This window comes from Rhinopithecus bieti, unplaced genomic scaffold (genome assembly GCF_001698545.2).
Source record: "Rhinopithecus bieti isolate Rb0 unplaced genomic scaffold, ASM169854v2 scaffold_43115, whole genome shotgun sequence".
NCBI lineage: Eukaryota > Metazoa > Chordata > Mammalia > Primates > Cercopithecidae > Rhinopithecus > Rhinopithecus bieti.
This window is the reverse complement of record NW_016817403.1, coordinates 47,966-61,635: the sequence shown is the minus strand read 5'-3', so window position 1 is coordinate 61,635 and position 13,670 is coordinate 47,966. Positions and strand designations below refer to the sequence as shown.

The 13,670-nt window shown below is 43.8% G+C and overlaps 1 long non-coding RNA gene across 1 annotated transcript in view; it reads left to right on the top strand.

Moving 5' to 3' along the window:
- Positions 1–9,603: 9,603 nt before the first annotated feature.
- LOC108517887 (uncharacterized) overlaps positions 9,604–13,670 on the top strand; it is a 47,938-nt gene continuing 43,871 nt past the window's right edge. The window contains exon 1 of the long non-coding RNA XR_001882238.1: positions 9,604–9,687. This is a non-coding gene — a long non-coding RNA (uncharacterized LOC108517887). The remainder of the gene's footprint in view (positions 9,688–13,670) is intronic.

The following is a 13,670-nucleotide window of genomic DNA, read 5'->3' as shown; positions in this document are numbered from 1 at the left end:
CATAAAAAAGGATGAGTTTGCGTCCTTTGTAGGGACATGGATGCAGCTGGAAACCATCATTCTTAGCAAACTATCACAAGAACAGAAAACCAAACACCGCATGTTCTCACTCATAGGTGGGAACTGAACAATGAGATCACTTGGACTCGGGAAGGGGAACATCACACACTGGAGCCTATCATGGGGAGTGGGGAGGAGGGAGGGATTGCACTGGGGAGTTATACATGATATAAATGATGAATTGATGGGTGCTGACAAGTTGATGGGTGCAGCACACCAACATGGCACAAATATACATATGTAACAAACCTGCACGTTATGCACATGTACCCTAGAACTTAAAGTACAATAAAAAAAAATAAATAAAATAAAATAAAATAAAATAAAAAAGAAAGGTGAAGCACAAATAATTAAAGCCACTAGCACAAGATCATACAGTTGGTGAGAGATTAAGTTTCTTTAACAGATATAGGTTGATTTAGTTTATCTCCTTCACGTTGTGTGAATTTTTGTAGTTTGTGTCTTTCAAAGGGATTCATTCATTTCACCTAATTACCAAAATTATGGGCATAGGGTTGGTCACAGCATTCTTTTATGATGCTTTTACTGTTCATGGGATCAATAGTGAGCCTGCTCTTTCATTTCTGATATTGGTGATTTGCATATTTTCTTTTAGTTGTTGTTTTTTGTTTGTTTTTTTTGGTTAGTCAGGTTAGCTGTTTGTCAATTAGATTGATGTGTTCAGAGTACCAGCTTCTGGTTTCATAAATGTTCTCTATTGTTTTCATCTTTGCTGATTTTTGCTCTGTTTTTTATTACCATTTTTTTCTGATTGCTTTAGCCTTAAATCGCTCATTTTTCTTTAGTATCCTAAGGTGGAAGTTTAGATGATTAATTTTAGGTCTTGATTCTTTTTTTATTTATGCATTTAATAGTATAAATTTCCCTTCAGGCACTACTTTAACTGCAATACACAAATTGGGGTAAGTTGTATTTTCATTTTCATGTGGTTCAAAATATTTTTACCATTCTCTTGAGACTTCATTGTCCCATGTGTTGTTTAGAAATGTGTTATTTAATCTTCATATATTATGGTAGATTCTATTTATTTCCCTTTTATTGATTTCTAGTTTGATTCTATGGTGATCTGAGAGCATATTTTGTATAATTTCTATTATTTTAAGTTTGTCCTTTTTTTTTTTTTTCCTAAGACGGAGTCTCGCACTGTCACCCGGGATTGAAGTGCAGTGGTGCAATCTTGGCTCACGGAAACCTCCACCTCCCGGGTTCAAGCAATTCTTCTGCCTCAGCCTCCTGAGTAGCTGGGATTACAGATGCCTGCCACTGTGCCTGGGTAATTTTTTGTATTTTTAGTAGAGATGGGATTTCAGTATGTTGGCCAGGCTGGTCTTGAACTCCTGACCTCGTGATCTGCTTGCCTCAGCCTCCCAAAGTGCTGGGATTACAGGAATGAGCCACCACGCCCAGCCATTAAGTTTGTCGTTATGTGGCCTATGTTGGTGAATGTTTCAAGCAAAGTTGAGAAGATTCTATATTCTGTACTTATAGAAGAGATTATTCTGTAACTGTTAGATCAAGTTGATTGAGAATGCTGTTCAGGCCAACTATGTTCTTACCGATTTCTTGCCTGCTTGATCTATGAATTACTGAAGGAGGGGTGTTGAAGTTTCCAACTATAGTAGTGGATTTGTGTATGTTGAATTTGCATATATTGTTAAAAATATTGTATAAATTTTTCCTTGCAGTTCTATCATATTATGCCTTATGTATGGTGATGAATTGATCCCTTTACCATATGTATTCTGCTTCTTTTTCCTTGTTAAATTTCCTTGTTCTGAAGTCTGTTTTGCCTCAAGGCAATATAGCTATCCCAGCTCTCTTTCAGTTAGTGTTAGCAAGGTATATCTTTCTCCATCCATTTACTTTTCCATTTACTTTTAACCTGTCTCCATTTTTATAATTAGAGTGGGTTTCTGGTAGACAACATATATTTGGATCTTTTTAAAAAATGCATCTTACAATCTCTAGTAGATGTTTTTAGTCCTTTCACATTTTAAGTGCTTATTAGTATAGTTGGATTAATATCAGCCATGTTTGCAAGTGTTTTCCATTCACCGCTGAATTGCTTGTTTCCCTCCTTTCCCTTTTTCTCCTTTCTCTGGTTTTGATTAATCATTTTCTCTTACTCTATTTTATCTCCTCTCTTAAAATATCAATTATACTTAAAATGATTTTGGGGCTGTACTTATATCCCTTTTATCCCCTTTTATATATTGACCTTCTACTATGGAGATGATGACTCAACTCTCCTTCTTATACACGTGCATGTGCACACACACACACACATACACACACCCTTCCTCTCTCTAGTTATCTAATGCAATTAAAGCACAGTTTTAAGTAAATATTTGGCATTTACAACATGAATAACTAATACATTTTTATGTTTAGCTGAGCCATATAGTGCATATGAATTAAATACATTTCCTTCTTTGTGCAACTTTTGGTTTTTATTAGAGTTAATAGTTGGCTTGTAAAAAAGGACTCATCTTTTGGAGATGCACACAAATATTTATGGATGAAATTATATGTTATCTGGGATTGGCTTCAAAATATTCTGGAAGGGCTTCTGGCTATGATAGACTTAATGTATTCCCAGTCTTCTCTGTCTCCAAGCTGTGACCTTCACAAGTGTTTCTTAGCTTCTCTTCAATTCCCTCAAGTGAGACAGGAAAGACTGAGGGGGCTGGACCCAGGAAAATTTCTTCCCTCTGGCGGTGTGGTGGGGAAGGGGATAAGGTCTGTTAAAGTCATGCAGATGCTTCAGGCCTATTATACAATGCTTGCTTTTCTACTCTTTCTCCCAGAGCCACTAGGGGATTTTTCTTATCCCTATCGTGAGCATCTGGTGAGGTTGCTATCGGTAAAACCAAACAAAGTGTGAGGGCCTCCCTAAGACTATAGGCCCTTAAAGTTTCTTCCTGAGCTTCTAACATTTCTTATAGGGCAAGTTATGGGAGTCTACTTTCAGCCCTCAGCAATTCATCAAAATGACCATGAAGTTTTCTTACTGGTTATGGTTCCAGCAGCTTCTAACTCCAGATAAGCAGGTCTCAGGTGTGATGCTGTAGGTGAGCTTGTCTTTCCAGATTTGGAGGTAGTGGCTGGCTTTGTGATCTCAGTTCTCAGATGGGTCCAAGAAAAGACACTGATTTTCAGTTTTCTCAATTTTTTCCTTGTCCTGTGAGTGGGAGCACCAACTTCCCAGCCCTTTACATGTTGGGACTGAAACTGGAAGTGGCGTGATTCCTTTTTCTGTCTTCCATTTCTCTCGTCGTCATGTTCCTAGTTTTTCCTCCAATTTTCCTCTGGTTGCCAATTTGCCAACAAAATATGGCAATGCATATTTGTTGTTGCAATGTCCTCACTTGTGAATTCTTTCATTTCTGTCATTTCCAGGTCAGTTACTGTTGATGAACTTTTGTTATGCATATGGGTAATCTTTTCCTGCTTCTTTGCATGTCTGGGGATTTTTTATTGCTTACATACATTATTGGATACTTGTAAATAGTTTTGGGTTTTGTTCTGGCATGCTGTGAAGTCTATTTGGATCAGTTGAATTGTTTAAGGCTTTATTTTTTCTTTTAACAGCTTGAGATATAATTTATATATTCTAGAGTTCACCCATTTAAAGTGAACAGTTTAACTTTAGTATTTTGAGAGTTGTGCAATCAAAACTATAATCTAATTTTCAAGAAATTTTATTACTCCTTCAAAATCTTGTATCTGCTTATAGTCACTCCCCTAAAACTTTATGTTCCTGCCTACCCCATCCCAGCCCTAGAGAATTTTTGTCTCTACAGATATGTTGAGACTTGGTTTTTAGCCTTGTCATGGTTAGGTCCAGAGTTAATTTATTCCCAGTATTAAGGCAATGATATGGTTTGGGTCCATGTGCACCACATCTCATGTTGAACTGTAATCTCCAATGTTGGAGGTGGGGCCTGGTGGGAGGTGATTGGATCATGAGAAAACCATTTCTCATGAATGGTTTTGCCCCGTCCCCTTTGGTACTGTCCTCACAATAGCGAGTGAGTCCTCGCAAGATCTGTTGTGCTTAAAAGTGTGTAGCACCCACCCCCACCAACCCCACTTGCTCCTGCTCCTGGCATGTGAGACATGCCTGTTCCCCTTCTCCTTCTGCCATGATTTGGTTTCCTGAGACCTCCCTCGAAGGGGAGCAGATGCCAGCATCTTGCTTCCTGTATAGCCTGTGGAACCATGAGCTAATTAAGCCTCTTTCCTTTGTAAATTACCCAGTCTCAGGTATTTCTTTATAGCAATGTGAGAAAGGACCAATACCAGCAATTTCCATCAGAGAGCTCTAGCTGATCTGTCACACACCAGAGGGAAGATGAAATATTTCTGGCCCTTTGTGAACTTTGGGAATTGCTTGGAACTACTGTTTCGTGGTTCTTTTCCTGCTCTGATAGTTTCCTCTCTGTTTGCACAGATCATCACTCAAAGGCTTATGGAGGCCCCTCTGTTGCTATTGAGTGTTCTTTCCCTCACTACCTCACCTTCCTGTTCAGTATTCTGTCTCATAAATTCTAGTTGTCTCAGTTTATTGTCTGTCTCCTCAACTCATCCAGACTTGGGGCCTCTGTTTGGGTTTCCCCTCCGTGATCTGCAGACTTAAAACTGCCTCTGGGCACTAATCAAAGGCACCTGTGGTTCTGCTTCATTTATTCATGGTCCTGTGCCATCTGTTGCCTGTCTGAGAATAGCTGTTCCCTATAATTTGGCCAGCTCTCTAGTTGTTTAAGTTGAAAGTGTAGATTCAACCTCTGTCACTCTATCATAGCCAGGAACCCTTCCAGGGTATTTTGAAGCCAATCCCAGATACCGTATAATTTCATCCATAAATGTTTGTACATTTACAAAAGATGAGTCCTTTTTATACAAGCCAGTTATTAACTCTAAGAAATACAAAAAGGTACACCAGGAAGGAAATTTAATTCAAATGCACTGTATGGCTCAGCCTTAAATAAAAATGTGTTAGTTATAATGTTGTAAATGCCAAATATTTACTTAAAATTGTGCTTGAATTGCATTAGATATCTGGAGAAAGAAGAAGAATGTGTATGTGTGTATATACATGTAAGAAGGAGAGTTGAGTCCTCATCTTCACAGTAGAAGATCAATATGTAAAATTAACAAAACATTGAGAAGTTGCAAATGTTCCTTTAGAAATATAAATGTTAAAATCTTAAGAAATAGCTAAACAATTGAAAGTACTTGTTTCTGGAAAAAGAAATGAAGGGTGTATTAGCCCATTTTAATGCTGCTGATAAAACATACCAGAGACTGGGTAATTTATACAGGAGAAAGGTTTCATGGACTTACAGTTCCACATGACTGGGGAGGCCTCACAATCATGGCAGAGGAAAGGTGGGACAAGTCACGTCTTACATGGATGGTGGCAGACAAAGAGAAAGAGCATGTGCAGGGAAACTCCTGTTTTTAAAACCATCAGATCTCATGAGACTTATTCACTATCACAAGAACAGCACACGGGAAAGACCCGCCACCAGGATTCAGTGACCTCCCACCGTGTCCCTCCCACAACACGTGAGAATTCAAGATAAGATTTGGGTGGGAACACAGTCAAATCACATCATTCCCCCAGCCCCACCCTAATCTCATGTCCTCACATTTCAAAATCAATCATGCCTTCCCAACAGTCCCCCAAAGTCTTAACTCATTTCAGCATTAACTCTAAAGTCCACAGTGTCCCAAGTCTCATCTGAGACAAAGCAAGTCCCTTCTGCCTATAAGCCTGTAAAATTAAAAGCAAGTTAGTTACTTTCTAGATACAATGAGGGTACAGGCATTGGGTAAATACAGCCATTCCAAATGGGAGAAATTAGTCAAAAAAGAGGGGCTACAGGCTCCATGCAAACCTGAAATCCAGCAGGGCAGTCAAATCTTAAAGCTCCAAAATGATGTCTTTTGATTCTGTGTCTCACATCCAGGTCATGGTGGTACAAGAGGTGAGTTCCCCTAGTCTTGGGCAACTCTACCCCTGTGCCTCTGAAGGGCACAGCCCTCCTCCTGGCTGCTTTCATGGGCTGGCATTGAGTGTCTGCAGCTTTTCCAGGTGCATGGTGCAAGCTGTCAGTGGATCTACCATTCTGGGGTCTGGAGTACAGTGGCCCTCTTCTCACAGCTCCACTAGGTGATGCCCCAGTAGGGACTGTGTGGGTGCTCCAATCCCACATTTTCCTTTCACATTGCCCTGGCAGAGGTTCTCCATGAGGGCCCCACCCCTGCGGCACCCTTCTGCCTGGCCATCCAGGCGTTTCTATACAACTTCTGAAATCTAGGCAGAGGTTCCCAAACTCCAATTTTTGACTTCCATGCACTCACAGGCTCAACACCACGTGGAAGCTGCCAAGGGTTGGGGCTTCCACCCTCTGAAGCCACAACCCAAGCTCTATATTGGCCCCTTTCAGCCATGGCTGGAGCAGCTGGGATGCAGGGCACCAAGTCCCTAGGCTGCACACAGCATAGGGACTGTGGGCCAGGCCCACAAAACCACTTTTTCTTCCTAGGCCTCTGGGCCTGTGATAGGAGGGGCTGTTGTGAAGACTTCTGACCTGCCCTGGAGACATTTTCCCCATTGTCTTGGGGATTAACATTGGGCTCCTCATAACTTATGCAAATTTCTGCAGCTGGCTTAAATTTCTCCTCAGAAAATAGATTTTCTTTTCTATTGCATAGTCAGGCTGCAAATTTTCCAAACTTTTATGCGCTGTTTCCCCTTTACAACTGAATGCCTTTAACAGCACCCAAGTAACAGCACCAACCTCTTGAATGCTTTGCTGCTAGAAATTTCTTCCACTGGATACCCTAAATCATCTCTTCAAGTTCAAAGTTCCACAAATCTCTAGAGTAGGAGCAAAATGCCACTAGTCTGTTTGCTAAAACATAACAAGAGTCACCTTTGCTCCTGTTCCCAACAGGTTCCTCATCTCCATCTGAGACCACCTCAGCCTGGATTTCATTGTCCATATCATTATCAGGATTTTGGTCAAAGCCATTCAACAAGTCTCTATGGAGTTCCAAACTTCCCCACATTTTCCTGTCTTCTTCTGAGCCCTCCAGACTGTTCCAACATCTGTCTGACACCCAGTTCCAAAGTTGCTTCCACATTTTTGGGTATCTTCTCAGCAGCACCCTACTCCCAGTACTAATTTACCATATTAGTTCATTTTCACACTGCTAATAAAGACATACCTGAGACTGGGCAATTTATACAGGAAAAGTGTTTAATAGACTTACAGTTCCACATGGCTGGGGAGGCTTCAGAATCATGGCAGAAGGCAAGAAGGAGCAAGTCACGTATTACATGGATGACAGCAGGTAAAATGAGTTTGTGCAGGAAAACTCCCGTTTTTAAAACCATTAGAGCCGGACACGGTGGCTCAAGCCTGTAATCCCAGCACTTTGGGAGGCCGAGACGGGCGGATCACGAGGTCAGGAGATCGAGACCATCCTGGCTAACACGGTGAAACCGCGTCTCTACTAAAAAATACAAAAAACTAGCCGGGCGAGGTGGCGGGCGCCTGTAGTCCCAGCTACTCGGGAGGCTGAGGCAGGAGAATGGTGTAAACCCGGGAGGCGGAGCTTGCTGTGAGCTGAGATCTGGCCACTGCACTCCAGCCTGGGCGATAGAGCGAGACTCCGTCTCAAAAATAAATAAATAAATAAATAAATAAAATAAAATAAAACCATTAGATTTCATAAGACTTATTCACTAACACAAGAACAGCACAGGAAAAACCTGCCTCCGTGATTTGACCACCTCTCACTGGGTCTCTCCCATGACATGTGGGAATTATTACAATAAAAGGTGAGATTTGGGTCAGGACAGAGACAAACCATATCACTACTCATTAAGTGGGAGTGGATCATCATGAAAGTCTTTATCCTCATCGTCTCGTGTTGAGTCAACTGAGGAGGAGGAGGAAGAGGAGTTGGTCTTGCTGTCTCAGGGATGGCAGAGGTGGANAAATAAAATAAAATAAAACCATTAGATTTCATAAGACTTATTCACTATCACAAGAACAGCACAGGAAAAGACCAGCCGCCATGATTCAATTACCTCCCGCAACATGTGGGAATTCAAGATTAGATTTGGGGGTGACACAGCAAAACCATATAAAGGGAAGGAAGAGTGAGCAGGGCCTGTTTTCTTATGCCATAACATTCATTCAGTTATTTACCTTTATGCTTTGGATATGCATTACTTTTATTAAAAACCTCAGCATCCTTGGTATTTAGAATCAGAGTTCTGGGTTCATTCTGGATTCTGTCACGTCTTGAGGGTTTGACCTCTCACTGCTTCATTTTTCTTGTTCGTAAAATGGAGACCATATCATTGGCCAAGTAAGCTGATCGTAAAGATCAGAAAGACTAAATGTCCAATGCTGAGCACATCAGCTGGAAAATGGGTAAATGCTTTAAATCACTATGAAGAAAATTGTGGCAGAATGGGAGATGCACATGTGGGCATTGTCAGGGAACAGCCCCTATGTTAGGCTCTACTTTGCCCCTCGGACTACCTGTGAGACCCTGGACGAGTTCTTCAACCTCTTTACTACTCATTGTATTCACCTGTCAAAGGAGGATATGAAACAGTCCTCATCTTACAATTATTGCAAGGAGTAAAATAGAAAGCAGACTCCCGTAGCCGGGTACGAAGTACAGGTTAAGTGCCTAATCAGTGATGGTTAGTTGTGTTGCATTATTGATGAAATTATATTCACATTATAACAATATATCATAATATAAAAATTGTAGGTTAGTTTTATTGTTGCTATTCAGTTTCAAAATTATGTTAATGAGTATTTGATGACCTGAGAAATCAAATTTAAAAATTATTTAGCAAATAATGGTAATAAAAAAAAGAAGCAGTATTAAATAATAGTACCCAGTCTTCAATCACTGTCTGTTCAGGGAAGGAGGGAGGAAGGAAGAAGAGCTCTTGTTTTAGTTAAGTGAGTACATATAAATAAAAATAACTTGAGGAAAGCAGAGCGAATGTTAGCACTGCTTGTCCCTGGAGGGTCGTCCACAGGTGATTTTCATTTATTTTTCCTTTGTGCCTTCTGGTAGCTTCCAAATTTGTGTAAATGAATCTCTCTTGCCTTTGTCATCAGATAAGAGCACAAAAAATTATATCTGAAATCACAGGTTTGGAATAGAGAAAATAATTTTTCATATTTTACCTTGTAATCATATTTCTGGCTTAGGAGTATCTAAAACCCATTTCACATAACAATAATCAACCACAAAACGATTCTTCTTAGCAATTATTGTACTTTTCTGTGATCAGGTAAATTTTCTGCAGACACTCTGCATCAGAAAAACACTGAGTTCCACTGCATGTAGATAGTAGTGATTTAAATAAAATATGTGTTTAATTTCTTCACATGTGATGCACAACGTAGAAGTAGGCAATGTGGGCTGGAGAAGAGCTCCACAATGTCATTAAAGCCGTCTTTCTGCTTTTTCATTCTAGGCGCATGGCTTCCACCCTCAAGGTTGTCTCATGGTTTCAAGGTGGCTGCTGCAGCTCCCATCATTTCTTCCTCATTCCAGGTGAAGAGAAGTTTTCAGAGATCTTGGGATGTCACTTTTCTGGCTGGAAATCTCTGTGGCTGGTGGCACCTTTGCCCAAGTTTTGCTGGTGCCTGCTGGGTTCATTCTTCCCATTTGTCCTGGCAGGCTGTGCTCGGCTCACGCTACCACCCTAGATTCCAGGCCTGACAAAGGCAGCCAGGCATGGAGTGGCAAGGGGTGCGTAAGTGAGCCAGTGAGGGGTCCAGCCACTGTGCACAGTCAGGCACACCAGCTGCTGCAGTGGGGTAGGCAGCTCCAGGTGCTGGCATGGGCACCAACTCTCTGCAAGGCTGTGGCTAGCCCAGGTGCACCACAGGCAGCTTCCATGACTGCCACTGGGGAATGCGGTGGCACACGGAAGCTTGGAGAATCCAGGAACTACTGGTCCCCAAAAAGGAAGTCACAGCCTTGGCTCAGGGGGCTCCCAGGTCTGGGCTCACTGAAGGGCTGCAGCTCTTCTCTCCTCTTCACCCACAACATGGCGAGCAAGGGGTGTGTTTCAGCCCTGTTTGTGTTATAGCTCTTTCAGCCTGCCTTCCACAGGTCCCAAGTTCTTATCCTGCGTCCAAGAAGAGTGAAGTACGCAGACAAGTGGAGGGTAAGCAAGGTGAAGAGGAGCTTTACTGAGTGACACAGTAGCTCAGAGGAGGCCCAGGAGTGGGTAGCTCCTCTCTGCAGCTGGTCATCCTGATGTCTGCTCAGTTTTGGCTGAGCCTGGGGCTTGTATGGGCTTCAGAGGGGAGGAAGTGTATGCCAATTGGTCCATGGGTGGCCATGAGTGGCCTGGAAAAGGCACCACAAGTTCCCACTCTGGTCTGTGGGACTGGCAGCTGGGCCTCCAGCCTTCAGATCCTCCCTCCCTCAAGGAGGGCCTGAAGGTGGTGCCTCACTGAGGATCTGCCCCCTTGCACCCAGGAGCCTCTCTGTCTTCTGCTGCCATTCATGGCACCCAGGCTGTAGGTGCCAAGAGGCACCTGCAGGCCAGCCAGAAGCTGCCCTCGGCACCCCTTTGGTTTCCCTCCTATGCTTATTGGTGTCCAGAGTCCAGATGGGGCTGAGGCAGTGGGGGGCTGGTGTGTCAACACTGCCGAAAGTGTGTGCACACCTGGCCAAGCTGTGACTTGGGCCTGACTTTGCTCTGAGATCGGAGCAGGCACCGACAGCAGGGAGAAGCCAGGCAGTAGGAGCAGGCACTTCTGAGCCTGCAAGGGCATGGGGGCCTTCCTGGACCCCCGAGAGTGCAGAGATTCCTGAGTCTGCAGCTGTGATTTGGGAGGCTGTAGCTGTGCCCACAGGGGCGGGGCTCCTGCCTGCTCCATGGAGTAGCAGGCCTGGTTCCACAGTCACAACTTGGGCAGCTGTGGCTGCACCAGGGAAGCTCCTGCCCCACCAATCTGGAAGGTGCAGGGCTCCCACTTGTCCCTGGCTCCCACTGGCTCCCACCAGCTCCATGGAGTGTGCCTCCTTGCTGCAGCCAGCATAATGGCAGCAGCCACTCTAGTCAGGCTGCTGCTGCCATCAGATGGAGAAAGCAAAAGAGCAAACTATAAAAGATATGTCAGTTCCCGTTAAAGAGCTTTTCCAGAAGCTCCACTTCGTGACATCTGCTTGCAAATCATTTCCCAATTCTCTTTTCCTCATCCCTGCAGCACCTTACCTCCTGTTGGACTAGGAAACAGATTTTTATTGGTAATGTATTTTTGCCAATTACAGAACTGAGTCCCATGGCCACCCCAGCTTGCAAGGGATGATAAGAAAGGTCATTTTAAATTGAGACTCTCTAGTATGATGGACAGGGAGAAAGGGTTTGGATAGGCAGCTCATCTCTGCCAAATTCCCATGAGGCCAGTAGGGAACCAGAGATGGTCCAGCCTCTTCTCTTACAGGGAGAGGAAGCTCCCATCTTCTGCACAGATTCACACTTCCTCCTGATAACTCTCTGTTTTAAGTAACAAATAATAATATCAGAAGCAAACGCTACCTGTTACTGTTCTCATTTTTATATCTGAGGAAACTGGGCTCAGATGAGTAATTCCCTCAGAGTTACCAGCTCAGCAAATTCCAGAGTCAGGCTTCTAACTCATCTGTCTGACTACTTGGAAGCCATGTTCTTTCCAACACACCACCCTGACTTCCCTGGCCTGAAAATGGAATCATTATTTATTTATTCTTTCAACCATTTCTGTGTGTCATTTGTTTATGGACATTAGTAGATATTCAGTAAATGTTTGTTCTATGGATGAATGAATGAATGAGTGAATGAGTGAATGAGTGAGTGTCTCCTGGAGAGGAGCTCACTATCTACATGGGGACACAGATCCCATACAGGGCCATCTATAGGTGTTGTGAAGCATTGTGGACGGAAGCCCCCTTTCTGGGAGTGCCTCAGGAAAACTACACGAAGAATAGAACATTGCACCTGAGCCTGGAGGGCCGAGCAGGCTGTGTCAGCGAAGGGTGTTGCAAGCAGAAGGAACAGCATGTGCTCAGGCTTGAGCTGCAATGCCGGTGCTGTAGGGATTTGATTGTGGCTGGAGAGATGGGAGTGAGGAGGCTCTGAAGCTAAGGGAGCCAGGGTGGGCAGGGCTGGTCCTGGGGGCTGCAGGGCTGGACCTGTATGTCCTTGGCAGGAACCAGTTGAGAAACCGAGATTTAATCTGTGGGTCTAAATCCTGAACATCCAACGGTGGTCACTGCATGTTTTTGCCATAGTAATGGTAACTCCTCACCCACTCTCTTCTCTCTTTAGTTCTCTGTGGTTCTATTTTTGGAGTTTACAAAGTGAACATCCAATGTGATATGCGGAGAACTCTGGTGATTGGTCCTGAAGCTGTTTCATTGTTTTGAATCATGGGAGTTTACTCTTTCCTCTTGGGGACCTGGGAGGATTGACTAGCCAAGGGGTTCCCACGGAGTCACTCTCGGCTCTCTGACTCCTGCACTGACTGCGTGGCACTTGTTTTGAAGGCTAACTAATATGGGAGGTACCCAAACTTTCCACAGAATTGCACCTGTTGTGTGTGTGCATATGTGTGGAGGGGGGTAGCATGAGATGGATAATCAAATTATTTCCAGAGAAAATAAACTTGAATCTCAGAGGGCTCTGTGAAAACAGGGACGGATCAATTCCTTCTGCTGCTGATCCACTATTCGACAACTTGCAAATAGAGGTTGTGAAAACAGAATTTTCTCTTTTTCTATAACAACTTCATTTCCGTATCTAGCCAACATTCCTTTTGCAAAAAGCCTTAAGTTGTGGCCAGGTAAGCCCTGTCAAATTCAGTGATTTCCTAGTTAATTTTAGTTTAAACTCGGGTGACTGCAGGGTGTCTCCCTCCCTCTTCTCCCATAGATTTCAGTTTTCCTGTGGCAAGTGGGTGTCTGGTGCCCAGTTCCACCCTGTGAGCACCTGAAGGTGCACAATGCCGGTCTGATGTTCTGTGGTTGATCTCCTCTCCACTGGTCACCAGGGCACCCACACTGTCACCTGTGCTTGGGTCTCCTCGTGATGGCTCTGGAGCCCTCAGGCTTAGCTGAGGCCTGAGGCCTGCACCCCTTTCTGGGTACAGGAAATGTGTTATGCAGGGGTGGTGGATGCTGTGACAGTGTCCTGCCCAGATGCCCCTTGCAGCCCTGGTGCCAACCCCACAGGGGCTGGAACTGCAGTTAGGAAGCAGGTACCATTTCCTTCTCCAGTTCCCCTGACATCTTAGCTACCTGGGGTTTCTATAATATTCCCTATTATCCACCACCCCCATGGTTCTGCCCGGAGGGGTTTGGTGTGGAACTCCTTCTGGAACACGCTCCCATCAGCCTCTTTCCCAATTCTCCTCTCTTCCTCGTCCCCGTAGCACGTTACCTCCTGTTGGGCTGGGAAACTGGTTTTTATTTGTAACATATTTTTGCCAATTTTGTTATTTGTGGTATACTCTGTATACTAAGAACCCCTCGCCACCAACTCC